The sequence below is a fragment of the Oncorhynchus kisutch genome, linkage group LG7 (assembly GCF_002021735.2).
Source record: "Oncorhynchus kisutch isolate 150728-3 linkage group LG7, Okis_V2, whole genome shotgun sequence".
NCBI classification, from domain to species: Eukaryota; Metazoa; Chordata; class Actinopteri; order Salmoniformes; family Salmonidae; genus Oncorhynchus; species Oncorhynchus kisutch.
In genome coordinates, this window is record NC_034180.2 from 40,793,208 (window position 1) to 40,815,666 (window position 22,459).

The window sequence follows — 22,459 nt, forward strand, 5'->3', positions numbered from 1 at the left end:
ATTCCATTAAATATTGCATTGCAGAAATCAGAGGTTTTCTTTCTTTTACTTGGAAAATACTGTCTGTTACACATAATCTAAAGTTGAAGTCCGAAGTTTACATAAACCTTAGCCAAATACACTTAAACTCAGTTTTTCACAATTCCTGACATTTAATCTTAGTAAAAATTCCCTGTCTTAGGTCAGTTAGGATCACCACTTTATTATAAGAATGATAAATGTCAGAATAATAGTAGAGAAAATTATTTAATTCAGATTCCCAGTGGGTCAGAAGTTTACATACACTCAATTAGTAGTTGGTAGCATTGCCTTTAAATTGTTTAACTTTGGTCAAACGTTTCAAAGAGCCTTCCACAAGCATTGCACATAAGTTGGGTGAATTTTGTCCCATTCCTCCTGACAGAGCTGGTGTAACTGAGTCAGATTTGTAGGCCTCATTGCTCGCACATGCTTTTTCAGATCTGCCCACAAATGTTCTATGGGATTGAGGTCAGGGCTTTGTGATGGACACTCCAATACCTTGACTTTGTTGACATTTTGCCACAACTTTGGAAGTATGCTTGGGGTCATTGTCCATTTGGAAGACCCATTTGTGACCAAGTTTTAACTTCCTGACTGAGTTCTAGAGATGTTGCTTCAATATATCCACATCATTTTCCCTTCCTCATGAAGCCATCTATTTTGTGAAGTGCACCAGTCCCTCCTGCAGCAAAGAACCCCCACAACATGATGCTGCCACCCCCATGCTTCACGGTGTGGATGGTGTTTTTTGGCTTGCAAGCATCCCCTTTTTTCCCCCAAACATAAAGATGGTCATTATGGCCAAACAGTTATATTTTTGTTTCATCAGACCAGAGGACATTTCTCCAAAAAGTACGATCTTTGTCCCCATGTGCAGTTGCAAACCGTAGTCTGGCTTTTTTATGGTGGTTTTGGAGCAGTGGCTTCTTCCTTGCTGAGCGACCTCTCAGGTTATGTCGATATAGGACTTATTTTACTGTGGATATAGATACTTTTGTACCCGTTTCCTCCAGCATCTTCACAAGGATTGATTTGCACTTTTCACAGCAAAGTACGTTCATCTCTAGGAGACAGAACGCTTCTCCTTCCTGAACGGTATGACGGCTGCGTGGTCCCATGGTGTTTAAACTTGTGAACTATTGTTTGTACAGATGAACGTGGTACCTTCAGGCGTTTGGAAATTGCTCCCAAGGATGAACCAGACTTGTGGAGGTCTACAATCTTTTTCTGAGGTCTTGGCTGATTTCTTTTGATTTTCCCATGATGTCAAGCAAAGAGGCCCTGAGTTTGAAGGTAAGCCTTGAAATACATTCACAGGTACACCTCCAATTGCTTCTAAAGCCATGACATCATTTTCTGGAATTTTCCAAGCTGTTTAAAGGCACAGTCAACTTAGTGTTTGTAAACTTCTGACCCACTGGAATTATGATACAGTGAATTATAAGTGAAATAATCAGTCTGTAAACAATTGTTGGAAAAATAACTTGTGTCATGCACAAAGTAGATGTCGTAACCGACTTGCCAAAATGCTAGTTTGTTTAAGAAGAAATTTGCACAGTGGTTGAAAAACAAGTTTTTTTCAATTTAAAGTTTTATTAAGTTTTCTTGTTTTTCAATCAACCAACAAAACACATTCCACATTCACAGATGTGACAGGCTTTAAAAACACATTCCACATTCACAGATGTGACAGCTTTAAAACACATTCCACATTCACAGATGTGACAGGCTTTAAAAACACATTCCACATTCACAGATGTGACAGGCTTTAAAAACACATTCCACATTCACAGATGTGACAGGCTTTAAAAACACATTCCACATTCACAGATGTGACAGGCTTTAAAAACACATTCCACATTCACCGATGTGACAGGCTTTAAAAACACATTCCACATTCACAGATGTGACAGGCTTTAAAAACACATTCCACATTCACAGATGTGACAGCTTTAAAAACACATTCCACATTCACAGATGTGACAGCTTTAAAAACACATTCCACATTCACAGATGTGACAGGCTTTAAAAACACATTCCACATTCACAGATGTGACAGGCTTTAAAAACACATTCCACATTCACAGATGTGACAGGCTGTAAAAACACATTCCACATTCACAGATGTGACAGGCTTTAAAAACACATTCCACATTCACAGATGTGACAGGCTTTAAAAACACATTCCACATTCACAGATGTGACAGGCTTTAAAAACACATTCCACATTCACAGATGTGACAGGCTTTAAAAACACATTCCACATTCACAGATGTGACAGCTTTAAAAACACATTCCACATTCACAGATGTGACAGGCTTTAAAAACACATTCCACATTCACAGATGTGACAGGCTTTAAAAACACATTCCACATTCACAGATGTGACAGGCTTTAAAAACACATTCCACATTCACAGATGTGACAGGCTTTAAAAACACATTCCACATTCACAGATGTGACAGGCTTTAAAAACACATTCCACATTCACCGATGTGACAGGCTTTAAAAACACATTCCACATTCACAGATGTGACAGGCTTTAAAAACACATTCCACATTCACAGATGTGACAGGCTTTAAAAACACATTCCACATTCACAGATGTGACAGGCTTTAAAAACACATTCCACATTCACCGATGTGACAGGCTTTAAAAACACATTCCACATTCACCGATGTGACAGGCTTTAAAAAACACATTCCACATTCACCGATGTGACAGGCTTTAAAAACACATTCCACATTCACCGATGTGACAGGCTTTAAAAACACATTCCACATTCACCGATGTGACAGGCTTTAAAAACACATTCCACATTCACCGATGTGACAGGCTTTAAAAACACATTCCACATTCACCGATGTGACAGGCTTTAAAAACACATTCCACATTCACAGATGTGACAGGCTTTAAAAACACATTCCACATTCACCGATGTGACAGGCTTTAAAACACATTCCACATTCACAGATGTGACAGGCTTTAAAAACACATTCCACATTCACCGATGTGACAGGCTTTAAAAACACATTCCACATTCACAGATGTGACAGGCTTTAAAAACACATTCCACATTCACCGATGTGACAGGCTTTAAAAACACATTCCACATTCACCGATGTGACAGGCTTTAAAACACATTCCACATTCACCGATGTGACAGGCTTAAAAACACATTCCACATTCACAGATGTGACAGGCTTTAAAAACACATTCCACATTCACCGATGTGACAGGCTTTAAAAAACACCATTCCACATTCACCGATGTGACAGGCTTTAAAAACACATTCCACATTCACCGATGTGACAGGCTTTAAAAACACATTCCACATTCACCGATGTGACAGGCTTTAAAAACACATTCCACATTCACCGATGTGACAGGCTTTAAAAACACATTCCACATTCACCGATGTGACAGGCTTTAAAAACACATTCCACATTCACCGATGTGACAGGCTTTAAAAACACATTCCACATTCACCGATGTGACAGGCTTTAAAAACACATTCCACATTCACCGATGTGACAGGCTTTAAAAACACATTCCACATTCACCGATGTGACAGGCTTTAAAAACACATTCCACATTCACCGATGTGACAGGCTTTAAAAACACATTCCACATTCACCGATGTGACAGGCTTTAAAAACACATTCCACATTCACCGATGTGACAGGCTTTAAAAAACACATTCCACATTCACCGATGTGACAGGCTTTAAAAACACATTCCACATTCACCGATGTGACAGGCTTTAAAAACACATTCTACATTCACAGATGTGACAGGCTGTAAAAACACATTCCACATTCACAGATGTGACAGGCTTTAAAAACACATTCCACATTCACAGATGTGACAGGCTTTAAAAACACATTCCACATTCACAGATGTGACAGGCTTTAAAAACACATTTCACATTCACCGATGTGACAGGCTTTAAAAACACATTCCACATTCACAGATGTGACAGCTTTAAAAACACATTCCACATTCACAGATGTGACAGGCTTTAAAAACACATTCCACATTCACAGATGTGACAGGCTTTAAAAACACATTCCACATTCACAGATGTGACAGGCTTTAAAAACACATTCCACATTCACAGATGTGACAGGCTTTAAAAACACATTCCACATTCACCGATGTGACAGGCTTTAAAAACACATTCCACATTCACCGATGTGACAGGCTTTAAAAACACATTCCACATTCACAGATGTGACAGGCTTTAAAAACACATTCCACATTCACAGATGTGACAGGCTTTAAAAACACATTCCACATTCACAGATGTGACAGGCTTAAAAACACATTCCACATTCACAGATGTGACAGGCTTTAAAAACACATTCCACATTCACAGATGTGACAGGCTTTAAAACACATTCCACATTCACCGATGTGACAGGCTTTAAAAACACATTCCACATTCACAGATGTGACAGGCTTTAAAAACACATTCCACATTCACAGATGTGACAGGCTTTAAAAACACATTCCACATTCACAGATGTGACAGGCTTTAAAAACACATTCCACATTCACAGATGTGACAGGCTTTAAAACACATACCACATTCACAGATGTGACAGGCTTTAAAAACACATTCCACATTCACAGATGTGACAGGCTTTAAAAACACATTCCACTTTCACAGATGTGACAGGCTTTAAAAACACATTCCACATTCACAGATGTGACAGGCTTTAAAAACACATTCCACATTCACCGATGTGACAGGCTTTAAAAACACATTCCACATTCACCGATGTGACAGACTTTAAAACACATTCCACATTCACCGATGTGACAGGCTTTAAAAACACATTCCACATTCACAGATGTGACAGGCTTTAAAAACACATTCCACATTCACAGATGTGACAGGCTTTAAAAACACATTCCACATTCACCGATGTGACAGGCTTTAAAAACACATTCCACATTCACCGATGTGACAGGCTTTAAAAACACATTCCACATTCACCGATGTGACAGGCTTTAAAAACACATTCCACATTCACAGATGTGACAGGCTTTAAAACACATTCCACATTCACCGATGTGACAGGCTTTAAAAACACATTCCACATTCACCGATGTGACAGGCTTTAAAAACACATTCCACATTCACAGATGTGACAGGCTTTAAAAACACATTCCACATTCACAGATGTGACAGGCTTAAAAAACACATTCCACATTCACAGATGTGACAGGCTTTAAAAACACATTCCACATTCACCGATGTGACAGACTTTAAAAACACATTCCACATTCACCGATGTGACAGGCTTTAAAAACACATTCCACATTCACAGATGTGACAGGCTTTAAAAACACATTCCACATTCACAGATGTGACAGGCTTTAAAAACACATTCCACTTTCACAGATGTGACAGGCTTTAAAAACACATTCCACATTCACAGATGTGACAGGCTTTAAAAACACATTCCACATTCACCGATGTGACAGGCTTAAAAACATTCCACATTCACCGATGTGACAGGCTTTAAAAACACATTCCACATTCACCGATGTGACAGGCTTTAAAAACACATTCCACATTCACCGATGTGACAGGCTTTAAAACACATTCCACATTCACCGATGTGACAGGCTTTAAAAACACATTCCACATTCACCGATGTGACAGGCTTTAAAACACATTCCACATTCACCGATGTGACAGGCTTTAAAAACACATTCCACATTCACAGATGTGACAGGCTTTAAAAACACATTCCACATTCACCGATGTGACAGGCTTTAAAAACACATTCCACATTCACCGATGTGACAGGCTTTAAAAACACATTCCACATTCACCGATGTGACAGGCTTTAAAAACACATTCCACATTCACCGATGTGACAGGCTTTAAAAACACATTCCACATTCACCGATGTGACAGGCTTTAAAAACACATTCCACATTCACCGATGTGACAGGCTTTAAAAACACATTCCACATTCACCGATGTGACAGGCTTTAAAAACACATTCCACATTCACCGATGTGACAGGCTTTAAAAACACATTCCACATTCACCGATGTGACAGGCTTTAAAACACATTCCACATTCACAGATGTGACAGGCTTTAAAAACACATTCCACATTCACCGATGTGACAGGCTTTAAAAACACATTCCACATTCACAGATGTGACAGGCTTTAAAAACACATTCCACATTCACCGATGGTGACAGGCTTTAAAAACACATTCCACATTCACAGATGTGACAGGCTTTAAAAACACATTCCACATTCACCGATGTGACAGGCTTTAAAAACACATTCCACATTCACCGATGTGACAGGCTTTAAAAACACATTCCACATTCACCGATGTGACAGGCTTTAAAACACATTCCACATTCACAGATGTGACAGGCTTTAAAAACACATTCCACATTCACCGATGTGACAGGCTTTAAAAACACATTCCACATTCACCGATGTGACAGGCTTTAAAAACACATTCCACATTCACCGATGTGACAGGCTTTAAAAACACATTCCACATTCACCGATGTGACAGGCTTTAAAACACATTCCACATTCACCGATGTGACAGGCTTTAAAAACACATTCCACATTCACCGATGTGACAGGCTTTAAAACACATTCCACATTCACCGATGTGACAGGCTTTAAAAACACATTCCACATTCACCGATGTGACAGGCTTTAAAAAACACATTCCACATTCACCGATGTGACAGGCTTTAAAAACACATTCCACATTCACCGATGTGACAGGCTTTAAAAACACATTCCACATTCACCGATGTGACAGGCTTTAAAAACACATTCCACATTCACCGATGTGACAGGCTTTAAAAACACATTCCACATTCACCGATGTGACAGGCTTTAAAAACACATTCCACATTCACCGATGTGACAGGCTTTAAAAACACATTCCACATTCACCGATGTGACAGGCTTTAAAAACACATTCCACATTCACCGATGTGACAGGCTTTAAAAACACATTCTACATTCACAGATGTGACAGGCTGTAAAAACACATTCCACATTCACAGATGTGACAGGCTTTAAAAACACATTCCACATTCACAGATGTGACAGGCTTTAAAAACACATTCCACATTCACAGATGTGACAGGCTTTAAAAACACATTTCACATTCACCGATGTGACAGGCTTTAAAAACACATTCCACATTCACAGATGTGACAGCTTTAAAAACACATTCCACATTCACAGATGTGACAGGCTTTAAAAACACATTCCACATTCACAGATGTGACAGGCTTTAAAAACACATTCCACATTCACAGATGTGACAGGCTTTAAAAACACATTCCACATTCACAGATGTGACAGGCTTTAAAAACACATTCCACATTCACCGATGTGACAGGCTTTAAAAACACATTCCACATTCACCGATGTGACAGGCTTTAAAACACATTCCACATTCACAGATGTGACAGGCTTTAAAAACACATTCCACATTCACAGATGTGACAGGCTTTAAAAACACATTCCACATTCACAGATGTGACAGGCTTAAAAACACATTCCACATTCACAGATGTGACAGGCTTTAAAAACACATTCCACATTCACAGATGTGACAGGCTTTAAAAACACATTCCTACATTCACCGATGTGACAGGCTTTAAAAACACATTCCACATTCACAGATGTGACAGGCTTTAAAAACACATTCCACATTCACAGATGTGACAGGCTTAAAAACACATTCCACATTCACAGATGTGACAGGCTTAAAAACACATTCCACATTCACAGATGTGACAGGCTTTAAAAACACATACCACATTCACAGATGTGACAGGCTTTAAAAACACATTCCACATTCACAGATGTGACAGGCTTTAAAAACACATTCCACTTTCACAGATGTGACAGGCTTTAAAAACACATTCCACATTCACAGATGTGACAGGCTTTAAAACACATTCCACTTTCACAGATGTGACAGGCTTTAAAAACACATTCCACATTCAATGTGACAGGCTTTAAAAACACATTCCACATTTCACCGATGTGACAGGCTTTAAAAACACATTCCACATTCACCGATGTGACAGGCTTTAAAAACACATTCCACATTCACCGATGTGACAGGCTTTAAAACACATTCCACATTCACCGATGTGACAGGCTTTAAAAACACATTCCACATTCACAGATGTGACAGGCCTTTTAAAAACACATTCCACATTCACCGATGTGACAGGCTTTAAAAACACATTCCACATTCACCGATGTGACAGGCTTTAAAAACACATTCCACATTCACAGATGTGACAGGCTTTAAAAACACATTCCACATTCACAGATGTGACAGGCTTAAAAAACACATTCCACATTCACAGATGTGACAGGCTTTAAAAACACATTCCACATTCACCGATGTGACAGGACTTTAAAAACACATTCCACATTCACCGATGTGACAGGCTTTAAAAACACATTCCACATTCACAGATGTGACAGGCTTTAAAAACACATTCCACATTCACGATGTGACAGGCTTTAAAAACACATTCCACATTCACCGATGTGACAGGCTTTAAAAACACATTCCACATTCACCGATGTGACAGGCTTTAAAACACATTCCACATTCACACGATGTGACAGGCTTTAAAACACATTCCACATTCACCGATGTGACAGGCTTTAAAAACACATTCCACATTCACCGATGTGACAGGCTTTAAAAACACATTCCACATTCACCGATGTGACAGGCTTTAAAAACACATTCCACATTCACCGATGTGACAGGCTTTAAAAACACATTCCACATTCACCGATGTGACAGGCTTTAAAAACACATTCCACATTCACCGATGTGACAGGCTTAAAAACACATTCCACATTCACCGATGTGACAGGCTTTAAAAACACATTCCACATTCACATTCACCGATGTGACAGGCTTTAAAAACACATTCCACATTCACAGATGTGACAGGCTTTAAAACACATTCCACATTCACCGATGTGACAGGCTTTAAAAAACACATTCCACATTCACAGATGTGACAGGCTTTAAAAACACATTCCACATTCACCGATGTGACAGGCTTTAAAAACACATTCCACATTCACCGATGTGACAGGCTTTAAAAACACATTCCAACATTCCAACAGATGTGACAGGCTTTAAAACACATTCCACATTCACCGATGTGACAGGCTTTAAAACACATTCCACATCACCGATGTGACAGGCTTTAAAAACACATTCCACATTCACGATGTGACAGGCTTTAAAAACACATTCCACATTCACCGATGTGACAGGCTTTAAAAACACATTCCACATTCACCGATGTGACAGGCTTTAAAAACACATTCCACATTCACCGATGTGACCAGGCTTTAAAAACACATTCCACATTCACCGATGTGACAGGCTTAAAAACACATTCCACATTCACCGATGTGAACAGCTTTAAAAACACATTCCACATTCACCGATGTGACAGGCTTTAAAAACACATTCCACATTCACCGATGTGACAGGGCTTAAAACACATTCCACATTCACCGATGTGACAGGCTTTAAAAACACATTCCACATTCACCGATGTGACAGGCTTTAAAAACACATTCCACATTCACCGATGTGACAGGCTTTAAAAACACATTCCACATTCACCGATGTGACAGGCTTTAAAAACACATTCCACATTCACCGATGTGACAGGCTTTAAAAACACATTCCACATTCACCGATGTGACAGGCTTTAAAAACACATTCCACATTCACCGATGTGACAGGCTTTAAAAACACATTCCACATTCACCGATGTGACAGGCTTTAAAAACATCCACATTCACGATGTGACAGGCTTAACTTCACATTTCACCGATGTGACAGGCTTAAAACACATTCCACATTCACCGATGTGACAGGCTTTAAAAACACATTCCACATTCACCGATGTGACAGGCTTTAAAAACACATTCCACATTCACGATGTGACAGGTTAAAAAAACACATTCCAACATTCACAGATGTGACAGGCTTTAAAAAACACATTCCACATTCACCAGATGTGACAGGCTTTTAAAAACACATTCCACATTCACCGATGTGACAGGCTTTAAAAACACATTCCAACCATTCACAGATGTGACAGCTTTAAAAACACATTCCACATTCACCGATGTGACAGGCTTTAAAACAAACACATTCCACATTCACAGATGTGACAGGCTTTAAAACACATTCCACATTCACAGATGTGACAGGCTTTAAAAACACATTCCACATTCACCGATGTGACAGGCTTTAAAACACATTCCACATTCACCGATGTGACAGGCTTTAAAACACATTCCACATTCACCGATGTGACAGGCTTTAAAAACACATTCCACATTCACAGATGTGACAGGCTTTAAAAACACATTCCACATTCACCGATGTGACAGGCTTTAAAAACACATTCCACATTCACAGATGTGACAGGCCTTTAAAAACACATTCCCACATTCACCGATGTGACAGGCTTTAAAAACACATTCCACATTTCACCGATGTGACAGGCTTTAAAAACACATTCCACATTCACAGATGTGACAGGCTTTAAAAACACATTCCACATTCACCGATGTGACAGGCTTTAAAAACACATTCCACATTCACCGATGTGACAGGCTTTAAAAAACACATTCCACATTCACCGTATGTGACAGGCTTTAAAAACACATTCCACATTCACCGATGTGACAGCTTTTAAAAACACATTTCCACATTCACAGATGTGACAGGCTTTAAAACACATTCCACATCACGATGTGGACAGGCTTTAAAACCACATTCACATTCAGCATGTGACAGGCTTTAAAAACACATTCCACATTCACAGATGTGACAGGCTTTAAAAACACATTCCACATTCACGATGTTGACAGGCTTTTAAAAACACATTCCACATTCACCGATGTGACAGGCTTTAAAAAACACATTCCACATTCACAGATGTGACAGGCTTTAAAAACACATTCCACATTCACCGATGTGACAGGCTTTAAAAACACATTCCACATTCACCGATGTGACAGGCTTTAAAAACACATTCCACATTCACCGATGTGACAGGCTTTTAAAAACACATTCCACATTCACCGATGTGACAGGCTTTAAAAACACATTCCACATTCACCGATGTGACAGGCTTTAAAAACACATTCCATTCCACATTCACCGATGTGACAGGCTTTAAAAACACATTCCACATTCACCGATGTGACAGGCTTTAAAAACACATTCCACATTCACCGATGTGACAGGCTTTAAAAACACATTCCACATTCACCGATGTGACAGGCTTTAAAAACACATTCCACATTCACCGATGTGACAGGCTTTAAAAAACACATTCCACATTCACCGATGTGACAGGCTTTAAAAACACATTCCACATTCACCGATGTGACAGGCTTTAAAACAACATTCCACATTCACCGATGTGACAGGCTTTAAAAACACTTCACATTCACCGATGTGACAGGCTTTAAAAACACATTCCACATTCAAAACACATTCCACATTCCAGATGTGACAGGCTTTAAAAAACACATTCCACATTCACAGATGTGACAGCTTAAAAACACATTCCACATTCACAGATGTGACAGGCTTTAAAAACACATTCCACATTCACAGATGTGACAGGCCTTTAAAAAACACATTCCACATTCACAGATGTGACAGGCTTTAAAAACACATTCCACATTCACCGATGTGACAGGCTTTAAAACACATTCCACATTCACGATGTGACAGGCTTTAAAAACACATTCCACATTCCACAGATGTGACAGCTTTAAAAACACATTCCACATTCACCGATGTGACAGGCCTTTTAAAAACACATTCCACATTCACCGATGTGACAGGCTTTAAAAACACATTTCCACATTCACAGATGTGACAGGCTTTAAAAACACATTCCACATTCACCGATGTGACAGGCTTTAAAAACACATTCCACATTCACCGATGTGACAGGCTTTAAAAACACATTCCACATTCACCGATGTGACAGGCTTTAAAAACACATTTCCACATTCACCGATGTGACAGGCTTTTAATAAAACACATCCACATTTCACCGGATGTGACAGGCTTTAAAAAACCATTCCACATTCACCGATGTGACAGGCTTTAAAAACACAATTCCACATTCACCGATTGTTGACAGGCTTTAAAAACACATTCCACATTCACCGATGTGGACCAGGCTTTTAAAAACACATTCCACATTCACCGATGTGACAGGGCTTTTAAATAAAACACATTCCCACATTTCACAGATGTGACAGGCTTAAAAAACACATTCCACATTCACAGATGTGACAGGCTTTAAAAACACATTCCACATTCACAGATGTGACAGGCTTTTTTAAAAACACATTCCACATTCACAGATGTGACAGGCTTTAAAAACACATTCACATTCACAGATGTGACATGCTTTAAAAAACACATTCCACATTCACAGATGTGACAGGCTTAAAAACACATTCCACATTCACCGATGTGACAGCTTTAAAAACACATTCCACATTCACAGATGTGACAGGCTTTAAAAAACACATTCCACATTCACAGATGTGACAGGCTTTAAAAACACATTCCACTTTCACAGATGTGACAGGCTTTAAAAACACATTCCACATTCACAGATGTGACAGGCTTTAAAAACACATTCCACATTCACCGATGTGACAGGCTTTAAAAACACATTCCACATTCACCGATGTGACAGGCTTTAAAACACATTCCACATTCACCGATGTGACAGGCTTTAAAAACACATTCCACATTCACCGATGTGACAGGCTTTAAAACACATTCCACATTCACCGATGTGACAGGCTTTAAAAAAACATTCCACATTCACCGATGTGACAGGCTTTAAAAACACATTCCACATTCACCGATGTGACAGGCTTTAAAAACACATTCCACATTCACCGATGTGACAGGCTTTATAAACACATTCCACATTCACAGATGTGACAGGCTTTAAAAACACATTCCACATTCACCGATGTGACAGGCTTTAAAAACACATTCCACATTCACAGATGTGACAGGCTTTAAAAACACATTCCACATTCACCGATGTGACAGGCTTTAAAAACACATTCCACATTCACCGATGTGACAGGCTTTAAAAACACATTCCACATTCACCGATGTGACAGGCTTTAAAAACACATTCCACATTCACAGATGTGACAGGCTTTAAAAACACATTCCACATTCACCGATGTGACAGGCTTTAAAAACACATTCCACATTCACCGATGTGACAGGCTTTAAAAACACATTCCACATTCACAGATGTGACAGGCTTTAAAAACACATTCCACATTCACAGATGTGACAGGCTTAAAAAACACATTCCACATTCACAGATGTGACAGGCTTTAAAAACACATTCCACATTCACCGATGTGACAGGCTTTAAAAACACATTCCACATTCACCGATGTGACAGGCTTTAAAACACATTCCACATTCACAGATGTGACAGGCTTTAAAAACACATTCCACATTCACCGATGTGACAGGCTTTAAAACACATTCCACATTCACCGATGTGACAGGCTTTAAAAACACATTCCACATTCACCGATGTGACAGGCTTTAAAACACATTCCACATTCACCGATGTGACAGGCTTTAAAAACACATTCCACATTCACCGATGTGACAGGCTTTAAAAACACATTCCACATTCACAGATGTGACAGGCTTTAAAAACACATTCCACATTCACCGATGTGACAGGCTTTAAAAACACATTCCACATTCACCGATGTGACAGGCTTTAAAAACACATTCCACATTCACCGATGTGACAGGCTTTAAAAACACATTCCACATTCACCGATGTGACAGGCTTTAAAACACATTCCACATTCACCGATGTGACAGGCTTTAAAAACACATTCCACATTCACCGATGTGACAGGCTTTAAAAACACATTCCACATTCACCGATGTGACAGGCTTTAAAAACACATTCCACATTCACCGATGTGACAGGCTTTAAAAAAACACATTCCACATTCACCGATGTGACAGGCTTTAAAAACACATTCCACATTCACCGATGTGACAGGCTTTAAAAACACATTCCACATTCACCGATGTGACAGGCTTTAAAAACACATTCCACATTCACCGATGTGACAGGCTTTAAAAACACATTCCACATTCACCGATGTGACAGGCTTTAAAAACACATTCCACATTCACCGATGTGACAGGCTTTAAAAACACATTCCACATTCACCGATGTGACAGGCTTTAAAAACACATTCCACATTCACCGATGTGACAGGCTTTAAAACACATTCCACATTCACCGATGTGACAGGCTTTAAAAACACATTCCACATTCACCGATGTGACAGGCTTTAAAAACACATTCCACATTCACAGATGTGACAGGCTTTAAAAACACATTCCACATTCACCGATGTGACAGGCTTTAAAAACACATTCCACATTCACCGATGTGACAGGCTTTAAAAACACATTCCACATTCACCGATGTGACAGGCTTTAAAAACACATTCCACCATTCACCGATGTGACAGGCTTTAAAAACACATTCCACATTCACCGATGTGACAGGCTTTAAAAACACATTCCACATTCACCGATGTGACAGGCTTTAAAAACACATTCCACATTCACCGATGTGACAGGCTTTAAAACACATTCCACATTCACCGATGTGACAGGCTTTAAAAACACATTCCACATTCACCGATGTGACAGGCTTTAAAAACACATTCCACATTCACCGATGTGACAGGCTTTAAAAACACATTCCACATTCACCGATGTGACAGGCTTTAAAAACACATTCCACATTCACCGATGTGACAGGCTTTAAAAACACATTCCACATTCACCGATGTGACAGGCTTTAAAAACACATTCCACATTCACCGATGTGACAGGCTTTAAAAACACATTCCACATTCACCGATGTGACAGGCTTTAAAAACACATTCCACATTCACCGATGTGACAGGCTTTAAAACACATTCCACATTCACCGATGTGACAGGCTTTAAAAACACATTCCACATTCACCGATGTGACAGGCTTTAAAAACACATTCCACATTCACCGATGTGACAGGCTTTAAAACACATTCCACATTCACCGATGTGACAGGCTTTAAAAACACATTCCACATTCACAGATGTGACAGGCTGTAAAAACACATTCCACATTCACAGATGTGACAGGCTTTAAAAACACATTCCACATTCACAGATGTGACAGGCTTTAAAAACACATTCCACATTCACAGATGTGACAGGCTTTAAAAACACATTTCACATTCACCGATGTGACAGGCTTTAAAAACACATTCCACATTCACAGATGTGACAGCTTTAAAAACACATTCCACATTCACAGATGTGACAGGCTTTAAAAACACATTCCACATTCACAGATGTGACAGGCTTTAAAAACACATTCCACATTCACAGATGTGACAGGCTTTAAAAACACATTCCACATTCACAGATGTGACAGGCTTTAAAAACACATTCCACATTCACCGATGTGACAGGCTTTAAAAACACATTCCACATTCACCGATGTGACAGGCTTTAAAAACACATTCCACATTCACAGATGTGACAGGCTTTAAAAACACATTCCACATTCACAGATGTGACAGGCTTTAAAAACACATTCCACATTCACAGATGTGACAGGCTTAAAAACACATTCCACATTCACAGATGTGACAGGCTTTAAAAACACATTCCACATTCACAGATGTGACAGGCTTTAAAAACACATTCCACATTCACCGATGTGACAGGCTTTAAAAACACATTCCACATTCACAGATGTGACAGGCTTTAAAAACACATTCCACATTCACAGATGTGACAGGCTTTAAAAACACATTCCACATTCACAGATGTGACAGGCTTTAAAAACACATTCCACATTCACAGATGTGACAGGCTTTAAAAACACATACCACATTCACAGATGTGACAGGCTTTAAAAACACATTCCACATTCACAGATGTGACAGGCTTTAAAAACACATTCCACTTTCACAGATGTGACAGGCTTTAAAAACACATTCCACATTCACAGATGTGACAGGCTTTAAAAACACATTCCACATTCACCGATGTGACAGGCTTTAAAAACACATTCCACATTCACCGATGTGACAGACTTTAAAACACATTCCACATTCACCGATGTGACAGGCTTTAAAAACACATTCCACATTCACAGATGTGACAGGCTTTAAAAACACATTCCACATTCACAGATGTGACAGGCTTTAAAAACACATTCCACTTTCACAGATGTGACAGGCTTTAAAAACACATTCCACATTCACAGATGTGACAGGCTTTAAAAACACATTCCACATTCACCGATGTGACAGGCTTTAAAAACACATTCCACATTCACCGATGTGACAGGCTTTAAAAACACATTCCACATTCACCGATGTGACAGGCTTTAAAAACACATTCCACATTCACCGATGTGACAGGCTTTAAAAACACATTCCACATTCACCGATGTGACAGGCTTTAAAAAAACATTCCACATTCACCGATGTGACAGGCTTTAAAAACACATTCCACATTCACCGATGTGACAGGCTTTAAAAACACATTCCACATTCACCGATGTGACAGGCTTTATAAACACATTCCACATTCACAGATGTGACAGGCTTTAAAAACACATTCCACATTCACCGATGTGACAGGCTTTAAAAACACATTCCACATTCACAGATGTGACAGGCTTTAAAAACACATTCCACATTCACCGATGTGACAGGCTTTAAAAACACATTCCACATTCACAGATGTGACAGGCTTTAAAAACACATTCCACATTCACCGATGTGACAGGCTTTAAAAACACATTCCACATTCACAGATGTGACAGGCTTTAAAAACACATTCCACATTCACCGATGTGACAGGCTTTAAAAACACATTCCACATTCACAGATGTGACAGGCTTTAAAAACACATTCCACATTCACCGATGTGACAGGCTTTAAAAACACATTCCACATTCACCGATGTGACAGGCTTTAAAAACACATTCCACATTCACAGATGTGACAGGCTTTAAAAACACATTCCACATTCACAGATGTGAAAAAAAATATAAATAAAAAATAATAATAATATATTAAAAATATATATATATATACATAATTATTTTTAAAAAAATATATATATATATAAAGCTTGCAGCAGCACTATCAAGGTTCTTATTAGCTTTTTCCAGCCTTAGCTGAGGCGACAAGCAAATAATTAGTCTTTAGATTTTACAGCACCTTACACAACATGTATCTGCTCATTTCCCTAATCTCCCCATTCACTCTGTCCAATTTGAAATATAGTTGAGTAGTGGAGACCAGGGTCTATCAAAATTGGGCTGTCTCTTGCGGAGGTCATAAGTGAGCATTTCAAGAGGGAGAAAGTCAACAATCTGGTCAATCCACATTTTAAATGTAGGAGGGGTATTAGAGGCCCACAATAGAAGAATACATTTCTTAGCAAAGTATGTAATAGTCATAAGCAAATTTTCTCTGTCAGGATCAAGAACAATGTCCTGCTGGGCATTAAGAAGATAGATACACGGGGTCATACCAAACTGGACATCTAGTATTTTCTGTGCAGCAGTATGTATAGATTGCCAGATTCTGGCAATCTCTCTACAATTCCAAAATACATGCATATAGGTTCCACTTTCAGAGGTACGAAAAACAAGTTTTGATGACTCCAATCTAAGTGTATGTAAACTTCCGACTTCAACTGTACATGCTTTTTCCACAGTAGAGCTTTACAATTGTACTTGTTTGTAGTATTAGTAGGAAACAGTGATGAGCCTACAGTATGTTACCTTGAATTTGTCTTACATTCGAGGCTCAGTATCTACTCAGCCAAAGCTGCCTAGTTATGCAATTAAAGGTTGCAAGCACAAGAACTCACAGTTTCCCTTCTTATGTTTGGACTGAATGACAACCGACATATGATTCAGTTTGACATAAATAAATAGGAAGTAATCCGTTAGGTCTCACAAGACCAAATTAATGTTTACTTGAAAAACATTGCACACCTGAAGTACAGTCTCTATTGCAAAGTGCAAAAGTGAATTCCTCTAGTCCAGTGTTTCCCAAACTTTTTATAGCACCGTACTCTTCAAACATTCAACCTCCAGCTGCGTACCCCCGTTAAGCACCAGGGTCAGCGCACTATCAAATGTTGTTTTTTTGCCATCATTTTAAGCCTGTCACACACACACTATACGATGCATTTAATAAACATAAGAATTAGTGTGAGTTTCTGTTACAACCCGGCTCTTAGGAAGTGACAAAGAGCTCTTATAGGACCAGGGCACAAATAATAATATAATAATAACCAATAATTTTGCTCTTTATTTAGCCAGCTTACATATAAAACGTTATTTTATCATCAAAAATGGTGAATAACTCACCACAGGTTAATGAGAAGGGTGTGCTTGAAGGATGAACATAACTCTGCAATGTTGGGTTGTATTGGAGAGTCTCAGTCTTAAATCATTTTCCACACACAGTCTTAGTTTTCATGCTTGTGAGGGCCGAGAATCCACTCTCACATGGGTACGTGGTTGCAAAGGGCATCAGTGTCTTAACAGCGCCATTTTCCAAGGCAAGAAACTCTGAGCACAGCCCAATCCAGAAATCTGGCAGTGGCTTCTGATTAAATTCAATTTTCACAGAACCGCTTGTTGCAATTTTGATGAGGCTCTCTTGTTCAGATATTGGTAAGTGGACTGGAGGCAGGGCATGAAAGGGATAACGAATCCAGTTGTTTGTGTCGTCCGTTTCGGGAAAGTACCTGCGTAATTGCTCACCCAGCTCACTCAGGAGCTTCACTATATCACATTTGACATTGTCCGTAAGTGTGAGTTCATTTGCACACAAAAAAATCAAACAATGATGGAAAGACCTGTGTGTTGTCCTTGTTAATACAGACCGAAAAGAGCTCCAACTTCTTGATCATAGCCTCAATTTTGTCCCGCACATTGAATATAGTTGCAAGAGCGTCCCTGTAATCCTAGATTCAGATCATTCAAGCGAGAAAAAACATCACCCAGATAGGCCAGTCGTGTGAGAAACTCATCATTGTGCAAGATGTCAAGTGACAATTATGGTCAGTAAAGAAAACTTTGAGCTTGTCTCTCAATTTAAAAAAATGTGTCAATACTTTGCCCCTTGATAACCAGCGCACTTCTGTATGTTGTAAAATCATATGATATGGTCGCTGCCCATATCATTGCATAATGCAGAAAATACACAAGAGTTCAGGGGCCTCGCTTTAACAAAGTTAACCATTTTCACTGTAGTGTCCGAAACCTATTTCAAGCTGTTGGCAGCAAGAGCCTCTCGGTGGATGCTGCAGTGTACCCAAGTGGCGTCGGGAGCAACTGCTTGCACGTGAGTTACCACTCCACTATGTCTCCCTGTCATGGCTTTGGTGCCATCAGTACAAATAGCAACACATCTTGACCACCAAAGTCCATTTCATGTCAGAAATGCGAAGCAGTAATTGTTTCAAAACATCTCCTGCCATGTCACTGATGCGTCGTGAAACAGTGTTGTTTGATGAAGGTTTTGTCTGTATAGTTTTTTGGTCTTTTCCCCCAGCATTGTCCCAGCCATATCCGCGGCAGCAGGAATAATTAAGTCCTCCACAATAATATGTGGCTTGCCTGTCCTAGCCACTTGGTAGCTCACCATATAAGATGTTTCTAGCCCCTTCTTATTAATGGTATCTATTGCTTTTATACATGTCTTACTACTAGAAAGTTGTCTTTATTCTTGCTCACAAAACTCCAGTGGCTTATTTTCCAAATTGTCATGTTTCGTTTCTAAATGTCTGTGCAAGAGTGAAGGTTTCCCGCGAGAGAGTAACGGTTAATGTGATTGGATGTTAATTATTTGACTAGGCTACCTATATTTGACATTGTGTTGTTATTTCGCTGAACACTAGATGGTTCTATTTTATTTTTGGCAGTGAAACAAGGCTACTCAGGCAACAACAAAAACACACCCAAATGTATAGCCCCATTGGAAAATATAAATGTACTGTTTGAAAATGTGAAGAAGAAAAAAAGTGTTGATGGAGACAAGCGAAGAATAAAAGCCAGAACTATATTAGCTCCACACTTATAAGGGGTGCCCTTACAAAAATGTCCTACAGGATGCTCCTGCAGGAGTATGAATTGTCCTGCAGAAATGTTGAAAATCCTGGACAAACGTGACAATTCCTGCTGGATTCCAAGTAATTCCAGGTTGAATTCTGCAGGACCAAAACCAATTCCTGCAGGAATCATGCAGGACTGAAACCTTCAGGTTTTTGATATTCGTACAGGAATCAAATCAAACTTTATTTGTCACATGCGCCAAATACCGTGAAATGATTACCGTGAAATGCTTACTTACATGTCCATAACCAACAATGCAGTTCAAGAAAGAGTTAAGAAAAAGTTGACAAAATAAAAGTAAAAAATTATAAAAACAGGTTAGTCGTGTGGTAAGTTTGTGCATGAAGTTAGAGGGAAAGTGACTATGCATAGATATGGCAATACAGTACCTGTAGGACCAAGTACATTCCTGCAGGAATCCTGCAGGACCAAAACCTGCAGGATTTTGTTATTAAGTACAGGATAAGTTAGAAAAGAGACTTTAGACAACAGAGAAAAGACACTTTAAAAAAAAATTGTGCAATATCAGACATTTCAACTCATTTGTAATGTAATCATTGACAATGTCCACGTGCAATAAATAATTTATATTTGATAGATACCAACACAGTTGATAATGGTTTCAGTAGGCCCACACTTCAGTGAATGTAATAATGATTTATATATCATGATGTCATTTTAAGAAACACCTTCATTCATACATACTCAAAATAAATCAATACAATGTCAAAAATAAATAAAAAGTTGTGTACAGTGAAGTCTACCTCCCATTTGTTGGGCTGTAAATAGATGTAGTTCCCTTGTACACCTGGGATGTCTTTCAGGTAAACTAGGGTATCCTAGCCTTCACATTTCTTCAACAAACCTTTTGTTAGTTTGGTTTGATAAATGTACGAAACAGAGCAATGTACAAAAGTGCATTAGCCATCGTTATTTCTCTTCCAAACCAGGACCTACGATGGTATTTGGACTCAAACCACAGTGTAGTCATTCGCCGACACATGCCAAGTAAGATGCCGTGCATGTCATCAAAAGCAAACATTAAAGGAGATGGGCCCTTAACATCATGTATGAGGTTCCCTGACTCTATCACCAAGGCAACCTCTCTGTGGTGTTTAGTGTGTGTGCGTGGCTCTGGCTCACTCTATCACCAAGCCAACCTCTGTGCGGTGTTTAGTGTGTGCGCGTGGCTCTGGCTCACTCTATCACCAAGGCAACCTCTCTGCAGTATTTAGTGTCTGTAGGTGGCTCTGGCTCACTCTATCCCCAAGGCAACCTCTCTGCAGTATTTAGTGTCTGTAGGTGGCTCTGGCTCACTCTATCACCAAGGCAACCTCTCTGCCGTGTTTAGTGTCTGTAGGTGGCTCTGGCTCACTCTATCACCAAGGCAACCTCTCTGTGGTGTTTTGCATCTGTAGGTGGCTCTGGCTCACTCTATCACCAAGGCAACCTCTCTGCCGTGTTTAGTGTCTGTAGGTGGCTCTGGCTCACTCTATCACCAAGGCAACCTCTCTGTGGTGTTTTGTATCTGTAGGTGGCTCTGGCTCACTCTATCACCAAGGCAACCTCTCTGCGGTGTTTTGTATCTGTGGGTGTCTCTGGCTCACTCTGTCACCAAGGCAACCTCTCTGCAGTGTTTTGTATCTGTGGGTGGCTCTGGCTCACTCTATCACCAAGGCAACCTCTCTGCGGTGTTTTGTATCTGTGGGTGGCTCTGGCTCACTCTATCACCAAGGCAACCTCTCTGCGGTGTTTTGTATCTGTAGGTGTCTCTGGCTCACTCTATCACCAAGGCAACCTATCTGCTGTGTTTTGTATCTGTGGGTGGCTCTGGCTCACTCTATCACCAAGGCAACCTCTCTGCGGTGTTTTGTATCTGTAGGTGGCTCTGGCTCACTCTATCACCAAGGCAACCTCTCTGCTGTGTTTTGTATCTGTAGGTGGCTCTGGCTCACTCTATCACCAAGGCCACCTCTCTGCGGTGTTTTGTGTCTGTGGGTGGCTCTGGCTCACTCTCAAGCGGATACACTCTAGTGAACCCATTTCCCTTTTCTAACACTTCTCCTTTGTGATAGCACCAGTTGCATCCATGTTCACCATTGAA